This window comes from Antrostomus carolinensis, unplaced genomic scaffold, assembly GCF_000700745.2.
Source record: "Antrostomus carolinensis isolate BGI_N321 unplaced genomic scaffold, ASM70074v2 scaffold51430, whole genome shotgun sequence".
NCBI classification, from domain to species: domain Eukaryota; kingdom Metazoa; phylum Chordata; class Aves; order Caprimulgiformes; family Caprimulgidae; genus Antrostomus; species Antrostomus carolinensis.
The window spans coordinates 1-11,237 of NW_010291619.1; the positions used below are offsets into that span (position 1 = coordinate 1).

The 11,237-nt window shown below is 36.1% G+C and overlaps 1 pseudogene across 1 annotated transcript; it reads left to right on the forward strand.

Moving 5' to 3' along the window:
* The first annotated feature begins 6,291 nt into the window (after nt 1-6,291).
* On the forward strand, nt 6,292-7,090 carry LOC104531665 (ERC protein 2 pseudogene; annotated as a pseudogene). Its single transcript, XR_728078.1, has one exon. The product of XR_728078.1 is annotated as an ERC protein 2 pseudogene (transcript).
* The last annotated feature ends 4,147 nt before the right edge of the window (nt 7,091-11,237 follow it).

An 11,237-nucleotide genomic window follows, 5' to 3' on the forward strand; every position in this document is an offset into this window, starting at 1 on the left:
TGGAACAGAACTTTTTCTGTGAATCTCTTTCCTTTTGTGGTGTCTTAAAATACAGGAAATGTGAGTCCTGATATAGAATGTAGGAACATTGTCTTCTACATCATCTCTTATTTCTTCTATTTTGTTGCTCTTTGTTGATGTTTGGGGACATATTTAGTATTAAATAGCTTTAGACAGTTTGGAAAACATGAAGAATTTTAAAAATCAAATTGATAATTTCTGCACTTAGCTGTCACTGTTACTTGAGGAGGGCAGCTGTAAGGAAGGAGTTCCCTTAAAGGCTTTCGGTAATATTACAAATGTTTGAGCTCTTGGCTGAATGTTAATACTGGCAAGTAGTTGTGCAAAGCTATTAAGTGGTTGGCAAATATCCAAATTTACTGCTGACTAGGTGATTCTGGCCAGAGGAGGAGGCACAGAAACTCTAAATTGGCCATGAGCTTTCTCAGCATAATTCTCAGGATTTTGTTCCACACCCCCCGCCACCCCCAAATCTGTATTTTGGTGACTGTTCTGGCCCCACTACGTCTGCCTGTGAAGATGGTGTAAAAGGTCAGGTTGTAGGATACATTGACAGAAAATCACAAAGTAGCTCTGTGTTCAAATGCTGGTTATCAGTTGATGATAAGAAACAGTAACGCTGACCCTTCTGAAACTAATAGCAGCCCCCAGTCTAAGAGAAAAACAACGAACAAACAAAAAACCCCACAAAACAAAACAAAACCCCCAAAAACCAGGAGAAAGAAGAAATCAAGTCTCTTTATCCTTCACTAAAAGTGTTTGGCTGCTGTTAGCAATATGGAGAATAATTTCTGTATGGTTAAGATGATAATTTAGATTTAGTGGTCAGTGCACTTTCTGAGCATAGTCTGAATATCTGCTCATGTGATGTTTTTCTGTCATGGGAATATCTCATGAGGAAAGATTTGCTACATTTTGTTGTCTCTGGCCCTATATCTAGTTACTGACATTTTCCTACATTTCTTGGTGTGTTCCAGGATAGTGTGAATTGATTTTTTTTTTTTCAATAAAATTGTGAAATCTGCTGTGGAATTATCCACACTGCGTGCTGTCCAGCACCTGTTTGTTAGTGAAACCTCTAATGTGAAACTGGTGAGAACTCTGCATGCACTGTGCAGAATTGGCAGCAAAGTTCCAACTGTTACCTTTTTTTTAATGGTTTGGAATATCTGATCTGAGACTGCTGGGCTGTTTAGGCCCAGACATTTTACAGGAGAGACTTGGGATGTAACAACATCTTGTGTTTTTTCTGAACTGAATGAAGGAGGAATTTAGTAATTTCATTAAAGTTTTGTCTGGCATGATTTAGTTTCCATTTTTCTTCCGAACCATCAAGATTCATAGAGCCCAGGAAACAGGCAAAATAGCCCCCAGTGTGTTCTGAGAGTAAAATACAGCCTTTCTACACAGTCCTTCTGGACTTCTTATGAAAAGATTGTCAGATACAATGCAGGAAATTATTACTTGCTTTGAACTTGGTGATGCTGATTTGTTTAAATAGCTTACAAAAATTAATTGTGGGGGGTGTTTTTTAGGGGATGGGGTAAGAGTGTGTAACCAGTGAAAATCAGAAGGTATGGATTTCTGTGAAGATAGTATTTCAAGGAAATGGTGTAAATATGTAAATATGTAAAATGTTGAAGTAAAGCATTTGGAAAGTAAATTGAGTGAGACAGACCTTGCAGTAGCATCATATTAGAATCCTACATTTTAAGTCTCTTTAGAAATAGATAGCTAAAAGGCAAATAAAGTGCAGTGTCGAAGACTTAAGTGATGTGGTTAATGTGAACCCTCTGAGATGAGGCAGAAGTGCAGAAATATGCCAAGCCTAAATCACAACAATCACCAGGAAGTATTTTAACATGAAATAGACTATTTCTTATTTGCTGGGATTTTCAAGGCTGATGAGAGCATGACCGAGGGAAGTGCCCACCCCTCACCAGGCCCCTGAGAATGCATGCTTAATTTTCTGTACCCTCTTATATAGGTTTGTTTGCAATGCAAAATATTAAAGTCACAATTATGCTGCTTAGTTTTTAAGTCATACGTTATGTACATTAAAAAGTATTTTTAATGTAAGAAAATATTGAGACAAGTAAATAAATCTGTTTTTTTTTCTCATACTATTAAGCTGATATTGCTTTTAAAACTCAAAATAACCTTTTATGGGAAAATGCATGCAGTGGGTCTGCAGTTTGTCCCGGACCAGACTGAATGAATCTGGGTGACTTTTTGTCTCAGATAAGTTTTTAGGGGGTTATAATCTTCATAAGTTGTATTGGAGCTCCTTTGTGCTTGTTACTGCAACTCCCACAGCTTCTGGGCTTCTATAGAGAGAGGGTTCGTCTCTGTAGTTGTGGATACACTATTCTTGTTTATACAACTTGCCTGTGCTCCCCATGATGTATGAGATTCTTATGTTTCCTCTTGATTCCATTTATCTTTCTCTCTACCAATTCCACTATGGTTATGCTTTAGTTCAGTAAAACCATCCTTGAAATATTTGGTGAAAAATGATTGGTTTAGAGCAATAATCTTTTCCCCCCATAAATTAAAATAGCAATATAAAATCAATTTTGTTTTCAGGGTAGAACCATCTGTATCTCGCCTGCCCACTCTAAGTTCAACTAGAATGGCTCTGTGTCAGCAGGTTCAATGGGGAGATGAGAGAAGGGATCTCCTCTCTTTATCTTAGGCAGTAGATGATCTGTATGGCAATTGTTGAGGCCCTGAGGCTGATATTACTTCTTCATGCCTCCAATTCCTGATGTGTTGAGACACACAGTAAATCTTCCTGAAGCTAGGAAGGCTCTGTGTATAAAGATTACATAGGTGCCTTTCTCCTTTCTTCCATAAAGCAATGGTATATGGCTTCTGCTGTGTCTGAGACTTTTCACAGCCATAAAGGAAGACTCGGGGTTTATCCTTAAGATGTATACACTTCCAAAAAGTGCACTTTTATGTGCTTTCCTTTTTCCAAGGTGTCTGCAAGAAAGCCAGTCTGAGTTGTAGTAGATAATGAATTGCAAACGGAAATAGGTACAAACTGTAAGAACTCTTTAAAATAATGATTTTCAGCTTTTGGTCTGTGAGTTATCCTTAGTAGCCCATGCAAGTAAGAAAACCAAGCATATGTCAGTGTATTTCCACTTTCTACATAGAGGTCTCCATCTTGATTAGAGTATTTTCAGGGGGTTGAATAAAAATAGTAATTGAAAATGCTGTGGAGGTAATAACATTTGTTTGGTTGGTGGTTTCACTTCTCTTTTCCTGTTGCTTTCTGAATTTTCGCAAGCATGTGAAATTTACAATGTTAAATCAGTATGTGAATATTATTATTAAAGGAGAAATCCAAAAAGAAGTTAGCCTCCCTTTGGATAAGGGATGATTCCCTTTTTCAGTAGGGCTCAATAGTAAGCATTGGCATGCTAGGCAAGATAAAAATGTTCTGTGCTTTCAGATGATATATTCTCAAGACTTCAAACAAGTAGAGAAAAGAAGACAGACCATAACTAATAAACTCTAAAAGGCAAAACAAGTACATAAAAATACATATCAGACACATAAATAAAAGGCTAAGTAGGAAACTAAGTGACTCAAAGGAAGAAGCATAAATTACTTATTTATCAGACTGTGGCAATGGAAAGCAAAAACAATATTTATCTGATGTAAGGGTGTCCTATACCTATGTTTTTGAGGTTCAACAATTCTGTACCAACACCTACCACCACTTGATCGTGCATCAAGTCTGCTATATCTGAAAATATTTGACTGTATGCAGCTTAAATTGGCATTGACAGTTTATTCTAGCAATCTTATTTTTTTTCACCAGGCTGGATTTTTTTTTGGGGGAGAATTGTATCTGTCCAGTAGACGGTTGCTTTTGCTCAGGACCTGCCATGAGCCAGTGGAAGGAAAATGATATTCAGCTCTGATCTCATATGAGATCCTCTTTGAAGATGCTACAGAACTCTTTCAGGAAACTAGTAATATACAAGGATAGATTTCTCAGAGTGCATTGAGTGATGTTATTTGGCCAGAGGATGCAGCCACTTGAGAATTAGGATAAGCAATTACATTGCTCCCAGTCACCATGAGATATGTTTTTTATTGATCAGTGCATTGAAGTTGAGATGGCAGAAAAGCTGCATAACTTTTTTTTTTTTGTGGAACAAGCTGTGGGTCATCTCTTGAATGCCGAATGACAACTGAAAAGGGGGGCAAATTTGGATACTCGTAATAAAATGTCAAAATTTGAAAATGCAAATCAATAATTTACATCTGGTTCCTTTAAATTTGTGCGCTTTGGGGCTGAATTATGGAAGCTTTGAGAGGTTTTCATGGCTCAAGAAGGTGAATCAGGCTTTTGCCTCTAGAATTAAAAATATTCATATTTTATTAGTTATATGATCCTGAAGTAAAAAAGAGTTGCTAGACTGTAATTTTATATCTGTGTCTTCCTAAATAGTTAAAAACTACATTTTCTCATTGCAGTAGGTACCCCTGCTTTGCTTTATGTGTAGCTGAATTGTCTGTACGTGGCAAAAAGCGGTAATGTTTCATGACAGAATCACTGGGCTTGTTACTATAGTTTCTATGGAACAATGTTATGTTAGCTTGTTTGATCCATTTTGTCAAGGGCAGTGTTTGCATTGAAATGAATTGCTTTTAATGAAGCAACCTGGGTGCAGTGCAAAGAGTTCAGTGTCTCCAAATTATCAATATTGAATAAATACCACACTCTCATATTTTTCTCCAGCACCTGTAGTGACACTGTCATCAACATTTCAGTGTAGCTGTGCCTTCCACTTCTGAATCTTGTGACTCCTGACACCAGGCTCTTGTGACCTCTTGGGAAAGAGGTGAAAAGCCACAAGAGTGGCCAGTGTTGTATAATAGTAGGTGAACAAGTTGAAATATCTCAGCTAATTCAGATGCATGGTGGTAATTCAAATGAAACAACAATACTTGAGATTATACTGGCTGTTGAAGTTGATGAAAATGTAGCATATACCGAGCAATTCCTAGAATTCATATAAGCCCTGTGGGATATGCCTGTGTGGGATAATGAGGGGTCAGTGGAGAACTTGGCATGCTTCTTATTTGCTGATATCATTAGGATCTGTAATGTTTTATGCTAATGTTGTTGATGAGGATTTAATATACTAGAGCTTATTCATAAATATGACATCGAATCATCCTTCTGCCTGCCCCTGCATCAGCGATTTTTTCACAGCAAATGTAGAACACATGTTTTAAAACACTAGGAAATAATGTATCTATAGATAATGAGGATGCCTTGAGGGTATGGTTGAAGATTACTGAGTTTGACTAAATCTAGCTTTTCTTCTTCCTCTAGTTACCTTTGAAATAATTGGTGCTAGATCTGGTTAATGATCACCAATTTAATACCACAAATTTATTGAAATTATAATATTAAAAAAAATACAGCAATTGACCTACCTAATCCTAGAGTCCTGTTGTTTGTTTATATTTATGCTACATAAAGTTAATAAACTTACTTGAAGCTTGGTAAATGTATAATGATGGTATTGAAGAATTTGAAATAGAGCATTGGTCCACATCTCTGTTTGATTAAATAAATTACAAGAATAGTTCTATCAAAGTAATAATCAATGATATCCATTGGAAAAAAAAGAAAGAAAATTGTATTCTACAAGGATTCCTTTCCTAGAAGAAAACCCAGGATATTGTCATGCAATCTTTTCCTGAGAAGCTTATTAGCAACAAATATTATCAAGATACAACTTCACTGAACAAATAATACTGTGTTGTAATAAGGTATAATTGTTTAGAAGGAAACATTCACTGAAATTAGCTTAGTTTTATTGTTGATTTTTCATATTAAAACATGTTTGTACTGGTTACAGCTGAACTATTGGAAACACTGTTTCCTTGATCCTTTTTCCTATCAAAAATCTCTTTGTTAATCCAAACAAAAATTAAAACCCTTGCCTATTTCCTTGTTCTGTCTTAATCTAGTATTACTCGAGAATATAAAGAACTACTGAATTTACAGTACTTTACATTTGTCTTTTAAAAATGTATTATCTTAGTTTGGTTTCTGAATGAAATGAGTTTGAAAATGCATTTTTTAACAAGTCATCCTAAATACAAGATGTATAGTAAATTTTATTTTTAAAGTAATTACTCTAGGAAGTAGATTATTTTTTCTTAGGTATGCTAATTACTTGTAAACTTATATTTCAAGATAATTTACTTAATTTTATATTATCTTTTTTCAGATCTCTGACTTTGGAGGAACAATAGATTTTTGCCTACTGGAAGAATGCAGTGAAACTGCCAACATTTCTAACTGGAATTATAAATTTAATATTCGACTTTAGTGTTACTAATTTCTTATTAAATAGTACCTCAAAGTAGAAGAAAAATGTATGGAAGTGCAAGAACAATCAGCAACTTGGAAGGAAGTCCCTCCAGGTCTCCTCGTTTGCCAAGATCTCCTCGCCTGGGCCATAGGCGAACAAATAGTGGAGGAGGAGGAGGAACTGGTAAGACGTTATCAATGGAGAACATCCAGTCCCTTAATGCCGCCTATGCAACATCTGGACCAATGTATCTGAGTGACCATGAAGGTGTAGCTTCTACTACTTTCCCAAAGGGCACAATGACTCTTGGAAGGGCTACAAATCGAGCTGTGTATGGTGGTCGAGTCACAGCTATGGGGAGCAGTCCTAACATTGCTTCAGCTGGACTTTCGCACACAGATGTCCTTTCTTACACTGATCAGCATGGAGGTCTGACCACATCTTCACACCATCACCACCACCAGGTTCCTTCTATGCTGAGACAGGTTAGAGATAGTACCATGTTAGACCTACAGGCTCAGCTTAAGGAACTACAGAGGGAGAATGATCTTCTCAGAAAAGAACTAGACATTAAGGACAGCAAGCTGGGATCCTCGATGAATAGCATCAAAACTTTCTGGAGTCCTGAGCTAAAGAAAGAAAGAGTATTGAGGAAAGAAGAAGCAGCCAGAATGTCAGTTCTTAAAGAACAAATGAGAGTTTCTCATGAAGAAAATCAGGTAAGTAATTCTGAAAGTTTCTGTTGACTTACAGCTGAAGTACTTGATGTTTTGCTTATGGTACTGTATCCTGTGCTGGAACAAGTTTGACATTTACAGCAAGATTTGTATGTCTTGATCTATCTGCCTCTGGCTGCTAACCAGTAGGAAAGCACACTAATAAGAATCTGAATGCAGGTTCTAATTTCCTTCATGCAGCGTTCTTTCACATTATAGCTGAGGGAATGATTGTATGTCACTACTCATTTTTTTTATTTTTGAGACTTTCTCTAGTGCTTTTTTGCAGCAACAGTCTAAATTTACACAGCAACCTTTTCTGAAGAGATAAATGAGCCACTTCTGCAAAAATATAAACAAACATCCACAGGCATATTTTGTATGAGCTGTGTAGGGATTTAGCTGCCTATTTTTTTAAAGTTGAAAGAAGATACCATATTAAATCCTCATATGGAACCTTCTGTAATTCTACATTACAGAATGAAATTGAAGTTGTGTTTTCAGCAACGTTTGAGACCTGTCTTGGAAAAATAGCATATTGTAAATATGTATTTCAGATACTTCTATTCACAACATAACATGATTTTCCCAAAATTACAAAAATATTAAAGTATTTTAATCTGGTTGAATAAAGCTATAAGGTCAAGCTTTGAGACTCTATGCTCTTTCATGAAACCATACAAAACAGTGGCACAGAACAGATCAAAAAAATTCTCATATTGCTATCTCAACACACTTTTTGGCTGCTGGTCTTATTTTAAAGCTGCTCCTTTTTAGACCATCTGTTAACTTTCCCCAGACAAAAGCACAATCCAGTGTTTCTTTCACTTCCAGATTCCCAATCTAATAATCTTTGCTGGCAGGCAGCAACAACTGAAATATTTAATTTTGTTCTGAGTTTGATCATCAGTGCTTCTCACCAAACTTTCCACCTCTTGGGCATGTTTTGAACCTGAATATCTATGGAGCTAAAAAGCCTTATACCAGTTACTTCAGTGAGAAACTGACTGGGTAATGATCTGGAATTCAGTATGGTGAATTAATTTATTATTTTCTTGTATAACTTCTGTATTCAGACTGACAGTTACTGAATATTTATTTATAGTGGGTGCACTAGGATCTTGCGAGAACAAATATTATCAAAACAATGTTTAGTGGAGGTTCTGCTATTCAAAAGCCTTAATGGTTAGACATTGTAATCGTGGTAGTTGGTGTCACGTTAGCAGTAGGAGGAATAGTCAATATGCTCTGTTTTGATAGCCTTTCTTACAGAAATGTCACATTAATATCTTGAATTGGCATTTGGAATCTGCATCTGGTATTCAGAGACTGTCACATGCCAAAGTGGTTATGTGTTTTGGTTTTTGTTTGGTTTTTTCCCCTTTAAAAGCTATTTCCTCATCTTGACAGAATAAGTTGGTCATTCTGTTATGAGTCCTCCTATTAATTCATTCATTACATGCAAAATTATATCTTTTTATTTTTAACAAGTGCTCTTGTTTTCTTGGAAGGGTGAACGTAACAAAAGAGACAGTATTTTTTATGCTATCTGTATATTTAATGTGAATCCTTACTCTATAATAAAATAACATAAAGACTGGATAGTCAGTATTCCATTGCTACCAATGTCCAAAAGTTCACAGAATAGATCTAGTATACAATTGTATTTCTAACAACTACTCTTTATGATCCAATTACAGTTTCTGTGTGCTTAATAACTCTCAGTGGGATTTTCTTTGAATTAAGCCATTTGCTTTTGGACTTATGTAAAATTCTAGTGTCTACTGTTGCAGTTGTTATCCCGCAACGTCCCGTCCGGTCGAGGCGGCACAGAGACAAACACACACCCCGTCTCTGGGCCAATGAGCACTGACACCAATATGAGGATGCTGCAAATGGCGTTTAATGCTGTACGACACAGTACTATATAGAGTGGGTTCACTATGTCACTTCCACCTGCTTACATCACAGGCTAAGTGCTATTGGCTACTAGCAGAGAGAGAGGGGGGTGTCTTACCTTTCCGTACAGCCCGATATCTTCCGGCCGCCAGACCCTATCTTACTACAGTCTACAACCTCTTATGACAGTGAATCCCAGAACTTACCATGTCATGTGAAGAACCACTGCTTTTCATTTGTTTTTGTGCTAGACTTTGGCTGATTTTGCTGGGATTTCATTTTCCTTGTACTGGAAGAAACAATAAATTGTTGATGTCTGGTGCTGGTCTCAGTACGACCTATGATTTTATAAGACACCATCATCACATCCCTCCTTCTCAGACAGGAGAATCTTAGCATGTGTGGTAGTTGCTTTCATGAAACTGTAACACTTTGATTCTTCTTTGAAGCTTTTGCAGACCTATTACTTTTTTTTTATCTAAGGAGACCAAAACAGATCATGTTTTTCATAATACAGGTGTACCACCAATATAGCTACTGGCTACTGAGCTAATATTTTAATGGAAATACTTATCATAGCTGAAGAGTCTCACCAGTGGTTATAATAATTTTAGATCTCTCTCAGAATCTTTTGTTATGCATGACAGTGGAATTATTTTCACTTGTGTATAACTTCACATCTATCTGTCAATTTCAGCTGCCAGCCTTTGCCTAGTTACTTAGTCTTATGAAATCATTCCTTGCATTTGGCTTTTGTCTTTACTGCCCTGAATAACCTCATATCATGAGGAAGATTAGTCATCTTGCTGATCACCCTGTTCTCTGGGTTGCTTAGGATATGTTAGACAGCACAAAGCTCAGCCACAGGTTCCAGCAAAACTCACCAGGGGCCTTCTGTTGGTTTTATGATTTGACCATGTGTTTCTGCTATTTCCTCTTTTATAATCAAATATTTATGTATGGAAAGACCATCCCTCTTATCTAATTGCTGCTCAGCTTTCTTGTAAGCATTTGGAGAGCAGCATTTCTGAAGCAATGGCTTTAGAACTCCAAGCTGGCTGTGTCAGCTAGTTTACTTATCCACATGGTTATTGATTCTTTCAAACAGCTAATTTCAATTCAAATTATCAAAAAGCCATAATTTTAAAGACAAAAAAAAGATGCCATCTATCATATCTATACTAAAAAGTGATAGATATATCCTTGTGAATCTGAGAGTTACTGGCTTAGAAAACTTCCTTTCTTAAAAACTAAGTTATTTCTCACTGAAATGCTGAGAACTATTTTCAGATTGGCTGTGCATGATGAAATGGACTCTGAATGGGGCCCTTAGTCTCATAGCCAACTTTGGGAGCTCCCAGGAGACTGGAAAAGGGCAAATACAGCTGCCTACCAAAAACAAACAAATAAAAAAAACCACCAGCAAAAAACCCCGCCAACCAAACCCCCCAAAAAGAGAGAAATGAGTGAATTATAAGTTTGATTTTTTTTTATTGCAGTTTCCGGAAAAATATTGTAAGAAAAATGAACAAAAACTTATTTGTAAACTGTATTAATTATTTGTATTTAAAAAAAATATTAGCTATTTCTAAAATAAAGGGATTTAGGGCAAAAATATAAAGAACAAGACTGACAATCAAAATGGATTTGTCAAGAATAGTCAAACAAGTCTGGTTTTCTTGGATTACAGGAAAACAGGCTTTATGCATAAGGGAAAAACAGTAGTAACATTGCCAGGAAATCTTTTTACCTTATCTTAGAAGATTTTCATTAGCAAGCTGGTGAGAAGCATGAGATGAAATTGCTTTTATATGGATTAGAAGACTGCATCAAAGTGTAATTGTCAGTGATTCAGGGTGAAATTGGAAAGAAGTCAAGTAGGATCTGGTAGGGATCTGCCATGTGTTAGAGGCTTTCATTGGTGTTCTGAATGATGGATATGTATTATGCACACAGATAATGTCAAAGTGAGAAGAGTTAAAAACATGCTGGAAAATAGAATTATAAATGAAAACAAATTTGGCAAATTGAAGAAATAGTCTGGAAAAGTAGGATGAGTTTCAACAGAAAATTTATAAAAATTAAAACTTTTGGAAGCAAAAAGAGACCCATGAAGAAATTTATGGACAGAGACTTGGACATTCCTGATTTTCTTTTGATGATTACTTTACTTTTTAAAATTTGTGCTTTGAACACCTATTCTTTGATATTACAACCCAAATGTAGTTGTCTTGTCTTTCTGTGCTTTCTT